Source organism: Mycteria americana, chromosome 9 (assembly GCF_035582795.1).
Source record: "Mycteria americana isolate JAX WOST 10 ecotype Jacksonville Zoo and Gardens chromosome 9, USCA_MyAme_1.0, whole genome shotgun sequence".
NCBI classification, from domain to species: Eukaryota; Metazoa; Chordata; class Aves; order Ciconiiformes; family Ciconiidae; genus Mycteria; species Mycteria americana.
Window position 1 is genome coordinate 15,853,176 of NC_134373.1, and position 13,492 is coordinate 15,866,667.

The 13,492-nt window shown below is 42.4% G+C and overlaps 1 protein-coding gene and 1 long non-coding RNA gene across 3 annotated transcripts in view; both read left to right on the plus strand.

Annotated features, from left to right (window-relative positions):
- The window catches only part of LOC142414346 (uncharacterized), a 188,778-nt gene extending 180,751 nt beyond the window's left edge, over positions 1-8,027 (plus strand). For both annotated transcript variants that reach the window (XR_012777028.1, XR_012777030.1), the window contains one exon: positions 4,511-8,027. This is a non-coding gene — a long non-coding RNA (uncharacterized LOC142414346). The remainder of the gene's footprint in view (positions 1-4,510) is intronic.
- Positions 8,028-9,455: 1,428 nt separating this feature from the next.
- The window catches only part of RAPH1 (Ras association (RalGDS/AF-6) and pleckstrin homology domains 1), a 99,344-nt gene continuing 95,307 nt past the window's right edge, over positions 9,456-13,492 (plus strand). The window contains 1 exon segment of the mRNA XM_075511454.1: positions 9,456-9,787. The gene's annotated coding sequence lies outside the window, so the exon portion shown is untranslated.

The window sequence follows — 13,492 nt, forward strand, 5'->3', positions numbered from 1 at the left end:
ATGTTCTCCAACACTTTTGTAAATCAGCAGGGGCAAGTCCCTAGAAAGACCAGGCTTCTTTTGTATCATTTATTGTTCGTATTGTAACAGAACACAGGCTCCTGTGCAAAAATTTTTTCCTGGTGGAAGAAGATGGATGGGGCTATTTGTCTGGAACCGCTGAAGCAGCCCTGCGGGAACTGTCACTCTGGCCAGGTAGCTCAATAGCTGGGCGTCTCCAGTCTGGCCACTTTAACCAGACCAGCTGTCCACTGTGTCCAACGGCATCAGGCGTACTGCTTGCACACTGGCCATTAGGGCAGCAGATCTGTCGTACAGCTGACGCAGCCTGGATACGTGGGATTTTCTGCCTGCTGCGTGAGTCAATATTGCCACCCCAGGCAGGAGCATGGGTGTGGTAACCCAGATCCTGTCTCTGCTCTCAGTGCTCTTTTATGCCAGATGTTCACACATATGTAAGGGGGAACCTACGTCTTACTAAAGAGCTGACAGTCAGTTTTGACACAATACAAAAAGTGGAAGAATATCCAGTGGAGGAAATGGGAAAGGAAGGACAAGAATAGCAAAGATAAAAACAGACAGTTGCACACATTGATTTTGTGCACTGTAAGCATTGCCAGATTGCTATTGTGAGACATTTGTATTCTTACTGGTGGCTGTGGTGGTGTTATCAACTTTACAGATGTCAAAATGGAGTGCATATGGAAGAGGTTTGTAAGGGACCATGCAGTGGCTTCATATATATGTCCAGGGAGTTTACTTTAGGACACAAAGGAGAAGACAGCTTGTACTTGCAGGAGAAGAGGACAACCAGTTAGTAGAAGAGGAAGAAATGGTTAGACTTTGATGAGTTTTACAAGGATTTGCAACTTACATGAAGAGGGTCTACTGGGCAAATTGGTTAACATGAATGGACCTCTGGGAGGATCTGGAGGAAGCAGCAAGACTGCAGAATAACCTAGCATACATACAGCTCTAGAAAGAGAAGTGCCATTAAGGTGACTTCCAAATTACGGTCTGGAAGAACTCACTGAGGTTGCTAAATGTGAACTGGCTACACAAGCTAAATGCATAGGCATACAGTTGCTGGGGGACAATGGGCTCTGTCCTTTGAAGCTATTGTCACACTGTGATATCCAGTTTGCTATTAGTTGGTACATACAATAGATGTTGCAAGTTTTTTGTATCTGTTTTAGGCCTAGTTGTCAGGTAAATAATCAGGAAAATTGTGGGTTCTAAATCTAATATCACAAATAACTTTTTAAAGTAAATTTATAGATTTTTCTGGCTGCGAATCTGTCAATTTAGTGTAGGCTTACAAGCTTTCCAGTCACATTTATAAAAAGGCATTTAATAAGAAGGCAGCATCCAGTTATGATTGTGGTCTGACTTACAGAAAAACTACCTGCCACAATGCAATGATGAGTCAAAAGAAAGGACCCTCTCTTTCTCTACATGTACATGTTGATCAAGTGCAAGTGAAAAATGAGTTTCAAGATTCTAACAGAAGATAAAGTACCTTTCATCTAGACAGTATAATTTTGTGGGATTTTTCTCATAACCAGTACCAACTTGTGAAACTTTATGCCTGTCAATTCCTTCCTCAGAAAGCTTGTCCACACAGACTCAGAAGTAATCCTCTAATAAGCAATATAAGTGTGGCAGAGTAAGATGCAGGGGGATTTTATTTCCAGCTTTCTTAACACCATATGTTCACTTAATCCCAGTCTTCATTTAGTTGGAGGTAATCCCTGAGTATTTCAGTACAAATTACATGCAAACATACATTACGCATATGGGTGTACCTGTATACAACACTGCGCATGTATCTCTTAGACTAAGAGAGAAATCACACTGATAGCTAAGGCAGTTGAATTTTCCTAAACAGATGCTCCCAAGCCACCTACCTCAAAAGTACACATTAAGATTCAAGAAGGAAATTTTCTCTGAAAGAATTACTAATGAGGATTGCTTGGATTTTTGCCAATCAAATCTTGAATAAATATCTTCGAAGTTATTCTGAAGTGCCATTTAATTTTTCCTACCTCATCATTAAAATTACACAAAAAATCATGACAGCCCTCTTTGATAAGTCCAGAAACATCATATAGACCAGCTGTTCAGTTAAACATGCTGAAATGTTTATTTTCCACTTTTCACTTCAGAATGAGAGTTTTGAAATAAATTGTAAGAGTTTCAAAATACAATGAGAAAAAAACTAAAATTTACTGTTCAAAAATCTACTGTCCATTCATCTACAGCGGTTCAAAAAAGAATCTGCAACTTTCCACAACTATGGAACACCTCTCCTGTGAGGAAAGGCTGAGAGAGTTGGGGTTGTTCAGCCTGGAGAAGAGAAGGCTCTGGGGAGACCTTATAGCAGCCTTCCAGTACTTAAAGGGGGCCTATAAGAAAGATGGGGACAGACTTTTTAGCAGGGCCTGTTGCGATAGGGCAAGGTGTAATGGTTTTAAACTAAAAGAGGGTAGATTCAGACTAGATATAAGGAAGAAATTTTTTACAATGAGGGTGGTGAGGCACTGGAACAGGTTGCCCAGAGAGGTGGTAGATGCCCCATCCCTGGAAACATTCAAGGTCAGGTTGGACGGGGCTCTGAGCAACCTGACCTAGTGGAAGATGGCCCGGCTCATTGCAGGGGGCTTGGACTAGATGACCTGTAAAGGTCCCTTCCAACCCAAACCATTCTATGATTCTATGATTCTATGATTTTCAGTTGCTTGCTAGTTAAAGAACAACTGCACCAGTTTAAACTACTTCTTTAAAAAAAAGTGACAAGTCCAGCCAATGTCACTTAAGTGGTCAAGACAGAAGTTCCAGTAAATCCTAATGTATGATTTACAAGGCATATGTCAAATATTTCACACGTGCACAAAAGTGACAGGAAAAAAATAGTCTCTGTAAACATTTCGTACAGTTAAATAAAACAGAACTTTTGGAGAAAGCTGTACTTTCTACTCAGTCTTGCAACTTGATTGGTCCCAGCTGGCTCCTGAAAGAAAAAAAAAGTCCACTTGATCAAGTCGCTATCCAGAACGAGATCTGAGCTGACATGGCTGAAGATAGCTGGGAAAGAACAGTTAATAGTAACTAGAAAAACAAACAGTAGTGCCAGCACTGAGTATTCCAGAGATGTGTATAGCTATCCCTGCAGCTCCAGAAGCTGTACTACATTGCTGCAGTACATACACACAAAGCTTCCCCCTGCAATTATGGCCAGCACATAAATGAGTTTGAATTTAAAATATTTCATTCTATAAAGTGAGGAAGCTAAATGTAGTATATTGGATTTTCACAGTGCAGCCGGAGAAGCTTCAAAATTCTGTTCTATCTCAGACAGCAATGTGACTGATAACTCTATTTTATTGCACATTCATAAAATCACTTATACTTTAATAATTATTATATCAGATTTAGCAGGTAATTATTCTGTAATGAGGATTAACTGCATATAAGGTGTTTGGTCTTGAAGGAAAGACACTTTCAACATTTACATTAAAACATTGCTCTTTTTCTAACTCCGTAAGCAAAAAACGTCACTTCAGAAGTGAGATGAAATAGAACCTTTTCAGAGTAAAATGAGAAATGTTGTCATGGAGGAAGTAAAAACAGAAGGTTAAAAGTGATCTGAAAGGTAAATTACTACATTGCTTCTTTTATGCCTTACTCTGTAATGGTAACATGGATAACATGAACTCCCAAGCTCCTCTGAGCAGTGCTTCCCAGCCTGACCCAGAGAAATGCCTAATCCAGACCCCTGGATTATCCTGGGACTCTTCCAGTTTGATATCAAGGAGAGCCATTAGGCCTAAAGAGTCAGTAAGGCCATATCAAAAAGGTCACTGCAAGAAGAGAAGAACTTCTTGTCAGAACTACATGACAAATTTGAGCTGCAAAGTAGAAGTAGCAAGCAGAAACAAACCCAATTTCTTTTCCCTCCCCACTCTGCCACTCACCTCCCTTGATATTTTAAACATATTGTGGACATATTGTTAATGACCAAACCTCTGCCATTACACCATAGCAAATGGGATGTTTGAATGTTTTGAAGTTACGTGTGATGTTTGCTCCTGTGCTGAAAATTCTAGTGTTGTTTGAATGAATGTGTGGAAAAGAATCACTATTTGTATTTTAAAGTGAATTATGTGCCAGAACCTCATAATTCTTATGAATGAGTAACCTCATAATTTTCAGAGGCATCACTCAAAGAAAGCAAAGGTGCTCCAGGATGTATTTATTTGCAGAGTTGTTTGCAAAGTTGTTGCCATAGCTTTGGCCTCTTTTTTTAGACTGGCCATTCTAACCATGCAATGACTTCTCCAAAAACTGACCATGATAGAGTCAATGTCCTCTACATTAGCATTTATTTACATCATCCCCCTTGCTGTTGTTGGCACCTTATTCCAGTTCATGTCACCCTTTTTTTCCTTATGCTAATGGGCCTTTTCCAATTCATCTTCACCACTGAGACTTTTTTCTCTTGGTTTTAAAGGTACTGTCAGATAGAAAAGTATTGTCTCCTCCCGTCTCCAAGAAGATGATGAAAAACCTTGGTTTATGAATTGGCAGTGCAACTACTGTGATTGGGACCCACAGCTACATTATCTTCCCTTGTAATCATATTAAGTCAGATGAAGGAAAAAGAAAGGCAGCTAGAGAGTATTAATAGATCTTGGGGGCGTGATAGATCTTAAGGCCTGTAACTGTGCTGCAGAAAGCCACTCATTCATCTGCCTCTCAGTAAGCATCCCTAGAAATAGAAGAATTTTACATTATTTTGTTCCTAAAGATACAAAAATATATACATTCTAATTGCACTTTGGAGAAGGAAAAATTAATAAAGACAATTGTGCCATTCCCCGTTAGGGGAAATGCCCCACGGTTAACCTGCCTCAAGCACTTTCAATATCATTGAATCCCTCGGGTGGGATTTTCCAAAGTACCAGCATTAGCTCAGCCCTGCTCCCATTAAAATCAATCGCTGACTTCAGCCTGGGAGGAGAGTTCAGAGAGTCCCTGTGGTACCCTGTGTGTTGGAAGATCCTAATCTTTGTGCATGCTGTTGCTTCCCTATATTTACGTGCATGACTGCACAGGTGCTCAGATACATTCATGAGGGCCAGGATTTTCCTCAGAGGACCTAAAAAGGAACCAGAAAGTCAGCTGTGCAGAATAAGGAGTAATGGAGGGTAATATAAATCATGGAGGGAACGGGTACTTCACATAAGATGAAACTTCATCAAGTGTCTAGTGAAGTCAGTTCATTGCAGCCTCTCTGCCCCAATTCACAGAGCAAAACCTTCCAGAACACGTTTTCAATACTACTTCACATAGTATATTTTCTATCTGTGGAATCCAATTGCCATAGGCAGTCATCAAGGCAAAGAGTTTAGTAGAATTTAAAAAGGGATTTAGGAAGCTTTGTGAGCAGAGACAACATTTGCAGCTGCATGCGCTAGATTAAAACAATGCAGGAGACAAACTTCCTGCTTCAGCAGCATAAGCTGATTGCTTTGAGGGTCAAGAAGAATTGTTTTCTTGCCATGTGTTAGCCCTGCTGATTTATTGAGATGTGTGATGGGATGGTTTGAGTTTTCACTAAAAGGAGTGATAATGATAATGAATGCTAGAGGTAGATTATTTGCTAGTCTGTATTATGGTAATGCTGGCACTTCCATAAAAAGAGGATCAGTCAATGAGTCTGTGATGAAGAGCAATCTCCCAAGCAAGGGACTGGTTTGGCACTGATGAGAGCAGAATTCAGACCTTGGCTATGAACAAGACTTCCTTTCTGACTGTAGGGAGGTAGCTTACTTTGTGCTTTAAATCATCACCTGAGAAATGGGAAGACAGTACTTCTCTAGTTCTCAGAGGTGGAATGAAGGGAAAGTGCATAAAGAAGAGATTGGTCATCTTTTCATTCACAGCCATTCCGTGATTTGGATTCAGAGCTGTCACCCCACTGTAAATCAGGAGTACTTTAGCTGGAATTAGTCAAGCTTTTCCTGATTTACACTGATGAAATGAGTTCAGAAGATGGTGTTTTCATTCCATTGTTTGTTGTGCTCCTCTGTTTGAACTTGTTCCCACATGCAAATAGCAGCAGCCTTTCCTAAGAAGAACAGTAGCCCTGAGAAAGCTTAGCAGCCTTAACCTAGAACATGAGCAGTTTCTGCAATGGATTATGTATCACGCTGGCTGGCTTGAAACCCCAAAAGCTCCTGTCCAAGTCTTCATTCCTGTTATGTGCTACTGTTGTCATTACACCTGTTGCTTCAAGGTCAGATCCTCTTCAAGATATTCTTGTTTACTCTGAACAGTACATAAGATCTGAGAAAAGACATTTTTAATGTATGGGCTGGATGAGCTGAATTATTTATGTTAATGGCTATGGGTGCTATACCTGTTGCTAAGAAATACTGTAAGACTTCGTCATAACTCCCATTTGGAAATGCCATTACAGCTAGCTGAGCAGCAATAGATACAGTATAGGTTGAGCAAGCTATTGATGCACAGGAAAGGCTTTTTAATGATTTTGTACCTTGAATGCTTAAGTTGGCAAAAATTTGATAAAGAAGCAGGTGGAAACAGTCAGGCTGCTCAGAGCTGGCAGGGGTCACAGACGCTCCAGGTTCCATGATGGGATAGCTGCATGTATATATAGATGTACCTATGTATGCGCATATATATATAGTTTTGATTGATAGAGTCTGGATCAGACCCCGCTGGTCTTCACCAAAATGTGAAATCTCAACTGCACAAGTCATTGAGCTTTCTTCGGTCCAACAAAGCAATCAAGATGGGAGTTGTTGTTTTTTTTTAATTTTGAACTCTCATATTTCCAGCCTTTGCCTGGTGTGTCCTTTGTGAAAATTCCCCCAACTGTCTAATGATCCAAAAGCCTATGTAACCTTTGTTTATTTATGGTTTTTTATTCAGAACTATATAAATACAGAAAATAAAACCTTTGAAGGGTGCAAAGTTAAGCTGAGCTGCCACTGCTGCTTAGCTGTACTTAAAATTGAGATTGATAGACAACATTTAGGGAGAAGGAAGGGTAAATAGCCATGGAATTATTGCCCTGATTAAAAATGATGCATTTTATCCTTTCTTATTTGGAAGCAGATATACATTTAAACTGACCTTTTAACCTACTCAAAAGACTTAATTATTTTTATTATTTCATTAGCTGTTAATTTTATTGGCAGATGTACGACTAAATCCCCTGTACTACTTTGAAAACCTTACCCAACGTCTACGGCAGGTATGTACTATTTCCCTGGCCTGGGGGATGATTTTACATTAGTAACTGATGTACGTACTTGGATAGTCGTTCTGTAGGATGCAGTAGATCCAATCTGGTCCTCGAGCTTAAAATGGTCTGGCTCTGATCTCTGCCCTGCATTAAATTAACTGTGTTGTCGTCTGCTTAGACTCAGGGCAACTTAGCTAGTTTGATATAAAGTAATAACATTTCCATGCACCAAAAGCAGAGTTTGCATTAGTCAGCTGCAGCCTCTGTTTTCCTTTCAATACAATTTCATAGTTGAGTGTATGAAGCTTTGCACACTTCACAGCCATGCGGTTCCTGAGCTGCTGTGGTGTTGAACGTGACTTGGCAGCACTTCTGTGCTGGGTTAAACGTAGCTGGAGCTGCCATGGAGCTACAAAATGAACCTGGGCATGGCACATCAAAGTTGCTCCTTGTACTGCCCATGCACTCACTGTGCTTACTCTGTGAATCTCCAGTCTGCTTCTGGGGGAGGTGTTGTCATTCTAATCCCTTCAGGGTCACGGAGGATCATGAGGAAAGCATGGTGGGATTAATACAACCTGGAGACACAGTCTAAACCTGCTGATAACATCAGATTCATAGTCACTGCTAGCTCCCTCTCATTGCTGATACTCAGCAAGTGCAGAACGGCACTGAAAATCGAAGTACTTATCACTTTTATTAAACAATGTGAGCCCAGATATTTATTAATTGTGGCACATTTCCACAAACTATGAAGCAGTGTAGCAGTAGTGGTCTATTATTTTGAATGGTTGGATTAAAATTATTTTATTTGCAACTTCAGAAGGCTACTGTAGTCTTTTGGTGATGAATGCATGTTATTTTTATTCCACATTGATAATTTATAAAATAAATTCAGAGTTGCAATTTCTGCATCCAAAACTTTGATCTCAGCTTGTGTGGGAAATTGTTAATTCTTAACATTTTATTATGTTGTCCAAAATTTGGAAGTGATTACATGCTAAGGCTAATTTATATAGCAAAGATTTTTTGCTATATACATTAGAATTGTATGTGTGAACTTTATCTTTCAAATGACTTAATTGTATGTACACATGAAAATAATTTTCTCCGTGTACTAGCTTGTATTTTAAAATCTGCCTCTTTGTGTTGCTTTTGACCTAGCTTATAACCTCGTTGGTAAATTAGTATTTCCAGAAGTAAAACAACTAGCATGATTTTGCAGAATTCTTCTCATTTATGGAAAATACCTTGCTTTAGCTGACTGAAGTTTTCTCCTTGTCAAATACTGACAGATAAAACCTGATGTAAAACATGCCTATGTTCCGGCATGGTATGACAGCAGTTCTAGCCAAAGGAAGAAGTACCTTCCCAGCCGAAGGCAGCATGAATGTCGTCTCTTCGACGCTATAGCTTGAAGCCCAGTAACACTGACATCTTCCCCAGCAGCCCACGCAAAAAACTGTATTTAAGCGAGTCTCCTCTTGCATAGCATTATTTGCAGTAGCACCCAGCCTTTTATCCCATTTTGTAAATAATTTTTAAAATTGTGATCTCGGCCCTGAAGTTGTGGTAGGATGAGAAATAGGGGGAGAGTGTGGCCGAGGCAGCGCGGCCCGCGGCTGGCCCAGGGCAGCCGCTGCCGGCTCTGCGGGACACACGACCGAGGGTTTCCGTGGGAGTTCCAGGATTTGGTAACTTGGTGCCTACAGAAACCCGCGCTGGTCGGCGCGGGACGGGGAACGTCCCCCAGCGCCGGTACCTGCGTACGGAACCGCACCGCATGTTCCGTGCCGCAAGCTGCTCGGGGCACGGCCAGCGCCCGGCGAAAGCGCGCTTGCCGCCGCCGGCTCCGGGCGGACCTGCTCCGCGAGGCTCGGCAACGCGACGGTCTGGGCGAGAGCCAGCGGCCCCGGGGACGGGGGCGGCAGCGCTCCTCAGGGCACCCCGGCATTGCGGACAGCCGAGCCCGCGCGCCAACCGCCCAACCGCCCCCCGCGCGCCCAACTGTCCCCCGCGTGCCAACTGCCCAACCGCCGCTCGCGCGCCCAACGGCCGGCGGCTTCCCCGGCGCTGCGGGGCCCTCACCGCCCCCCGGGCGCTGGCGGTGGGCCCGGCGGGGCGGGGCGAGGTGCGGCCTGCGCGCCGGAAGTGAGCGGCGGGGGGAGCCCGGAGCGGCGGCGGGTGCTGGGGCGGTAGCGGCGTGGAGGGAGCGGTGGCTCTGCTGCCGGGCAGGGACGTGCTCCGGCGGCCGGGCGGAGGCGGTTCCGCGCTCGACGGAAACAAGAAACGGGAAAGGAAGGGAGCGGCAGCGGGAACCGGTATCGGCGGCCACCATTAGCAGCAGCGGGAGGAGCAGGAGCAGTAGCAGCCGCGGGGGTCTGCAGGCGGAGCGGAGCCTGGGTGCCGCCGCCGGCAGCGAGCGGGAGTGTGCCCGCCGCCTCGCCCCTCTGTTTTGTGGGGGGTCGCGGCTGCCCGCCAGCCCGCCGGGGGCTTCCCCGGAGCCGGGGCGAGGTGAGTGCCTTCTTGCCTTTTTTGGGGGGGGGGGGGGGGGGGGGCGCCGCCGCACCGCCGCACCGCCGCACCGCCCGGGGGGGCGGCGATGGGAGAGCCAGCGGGCGTCTGCCGAGCTGTGGGGGGCGGGCAGGCGGGGAGCGGCGTTTCCTGCCGCTTCCCCTCAGCCGGGCAGAGGGGCGGGGGCCGCTGAGGGATCGCTGCGGCCGGGGGCTGGGCGAGGAGGACCGGAGCGAAGGAGTGTTGAGAGGGGGGAGGATTTAACGGCCCACGGTCTGTGTCCTGCGCCCCTCCACGCCCCAAACATAATCGGGTGATTTTGTTCAAAACAGGCTTTGCAATGCTGATGACTGGTGGAAGGTTTTTGTGTGTGTCTCTCTCCCCTCGGCTTTTCCCCGTGTAAGGCATGCCTCAGAAGAGGCTGGGAAGTAAGCCGGGGATGCGCGAGAGATGTAGTCTGTGGCATCCACAGACAATGTCAGCTTGGGTGAGTCTCCACCCTGTGGAGCTGCAGGCGGTCGAGTCCCCTGCACAGGCATCACCAAGTCTCTCTGTGGAACCCGGGGAACAAAACACGCTCAAATCCTCTTTTCTGGTGCAGAAAGAAAAGATTGGTTTGGAATTGTTCGTTACAATGTTTTGTTTAAAAAAAAAAAAAAAAACCAAAAACCAACAACCTGAAATCTTTTAAGCTTTTTAGCCATACGACTTACTGAGGGCAGGCTGGTTTGTGAAGAGCCTCCCAAGCAAGGCTGGTGTCTGCGTTGGTTTTCATGAAGATGGGGAGAGTGGTATATATATATTTTTGCATGGAAAAATCATTGATGGTGGGAGGGAAAGGAGGAGTGTCTGTATACATGAGTGTCACATCACCTGTGTAAAATTCATAAAGGTATACTTATTTTTCTCCTGCATTAATACTAGTTATATTAAGAAGCCAATGACTTGACCTGTTCATTTTGGAAGGTTTTATTTCTTTTGGATTTGTTATCTTGTGTGGCAGAAAATAGTCACCTGTGTGTTCGGGCACCATCTTTGCATTTTATCATTTTTACTAGTATTTCAAGGGTTTTTATGTTTTTACCTGGTTATAGGTATTCAGAAGGGGACAAACAGTAGTATGTGTAGTATCATTCCTCTTTTACTGGAGGAGTACAGGTACGCTCGGTTTGGCACAAGTATACTATTTCATATGGCTAATATCTTCACGTTGCCATTCATGTGATGGAGGAACAGGGAACTACTGTTTTGTGAGACTGTAGAATCACATTCACTCCATTTTAAACAAATTGCCTCTTTTCGTCTGTTCGCCCTCGCTCCCCTGTCCTCCAGACAGGGACACGTTAGCTTGTAGAACACCTTTGAGCAGAAAAATGAATTTAGATGTTTATTGAAACAATATGTCTAAACCAGCAAATCTTCCTATTTTGTTGTCTGTTTAATCAGTTTTTCTCTGCTGAGAAGTTTCCTATTAAAGTAGAGGAACAGAAAAATCACTTGCTAAATCATCTTGAAGAACAAAAGGTCATAAATTCCAGTTCTAGGGAATACTTTACACCTAGGTTATATAAAGATGTAGACATCTCCATATTTAATATGCTGATATCCTTCTTGGGTGGGTGTGGTGGATAGTGGAATATAGAACTGTTTTTCTGCACCTAAGTTGGTATGTGGTTTTTCATATCAGTGGGTGACACTCAAATTACCTTGCAGAAATCAACATTAGGGAGGCTTTTTGCTTTCATAGAACAAGGAGGTGAGTGGCACTAAGGAATTTATTTATTGTCCTCCTACAGATTTCATTTTCAGGTAGATATTTCCTTAAAATGGCTTGGTTTTTAGACACATACGACATGCAATGAAGAGTCCTTCTACCACTGTTTCTCTGACTCAGCATGGAGTGACAGAGAGAAAAGTATTGCTAAGAGATAAGCCTCAGTTCAGGAAAGCAATGTAGTTTACTAGCTGTTAATCTCTCAGAATAATATAAAAAATAATGTGAAAAGGGACACTGACAAATTTTTATATAATCTTCAATCTGCCTTCCTTGTGTAATAATATTTTGAGACCACTGCCTTCAGGTTTCAATTTAAAATAGTTTTTTTCTGGGGGAGTAGTGCATTGACATAAACTGTTTTGAACTTCCTGTATATTGCAGCCTGTTCCTTTCTTAATAAGGTAGGTCATGGTACAGAGAACACCTGTTGCTTTAAAGGAGTGTATGAGACTGCTGTGGTAACTTTTGTAAGTAATGGTTCAATATGATTGATTTTAAGAGGCCTTATTTTTCAAGAGGGTGTCTCAGTCTTCTGGGTATCAGAATATGTGGATATTGTCTCATTTCTCCCTTCCTCCAAACCACTGAAATTTTTTTAGCTGTAAAGCTACTATGTTGCTTCTTTATTTGAATTTTGCAAGAGTATGAACATGTATTCCTTTATCTATTCCTCCAGCATCGACATTTTTAATAAAATCAGCTAGCTTTTCTAGCCAGAAATAGTTATTTCTTTGTGCTCTTAATTGAACATCTTTATGCTGTATTAATCTGATCGTTACTGGTCGTACAGCTTGCCTTCCTTCTTCAAATGTCTTTCAGCCACTGGAGGGGAAAAAAAAAAAAAAATCTATCAAACTGGGACAGAGTTAAATCTGAGTGACTAAGCCAGTTAGGCAAATACTAAGAAGAATAGTGTTGAAGATCCCAGCCGTTAAGTAATTTAGATCACATTCTTAATAGTAGAAAAATCCAAATCTCTTGTGTTACAAATGAAGCCAAAGGTTGCAAAATAATCACACTGCCTTTTCTCTTATGTTAAACAATAGTTTTTTATTACTGAATTTTCAAGCAGCTTCACAGCTTCCCGTTAACATCTGTTCATACTGATGACCCTGCTGATTAAATCTAGAACTTGTTACAGGCACTTACCAAAGCCAAAAATGTCCAACTTGTATTTCAGCCCCCAACAATAAACTGAACACTGATGGATGCTTATTTTGTGATGTTTCGCACCTTTTCTCTACAATTGCTAGAAGAAAACATATGTTGATTTAAAGCTGAATCAGGCAATCTCAGATAAACATGCCTTATAAAAAAGGGCAATCCAGATCTGTTCTATTGCTCAGGTTTAATAATATGTAGAAATGACAGCAGATTGCTGAGTAGTCATGTTTAACGTGTTTCTATGTGGAATGTTAATTTTGTTTAAGGAAATGTAACTTACAAAAACAAAGCTGTCATATTGAGTAAGTCCTTTTAAGGATTAAAACAGTGTATCATAACTGGCAGTCATAGATTTTGAGTGAGTACGCATGTTGAGTGCTTTCCACCTTTAGGAATGTCTACAGGGTTAGGGAATGCCAGTGAAGAAACTTGCACTATAATTGCTTGTTATAATTGTTCTTCAGATTGGAAAGGGATTTAAGTTTCTTCTTGTTAATCTGCAAGCATTATCATCACTTAAAAACTGTGTCTATTGAAAATGGCATATTATTTTCAAGAGGTTAATACTAGAAATCAGTAACAACTATCCAATTAAGCATATCAGTCCCTGTGAGAAAGACAAGTAAAATTCCTTGTTAATTCAGGTTGCTAATAATCATCCTTGTAGTTGAAAATCTTATAAAGACTAAGCAAAGTATCTGCAGCATATTTATGTAACTTGATCCAGATCCATTGGCTGATTTTTTAAAATTTTTTTCAACAAG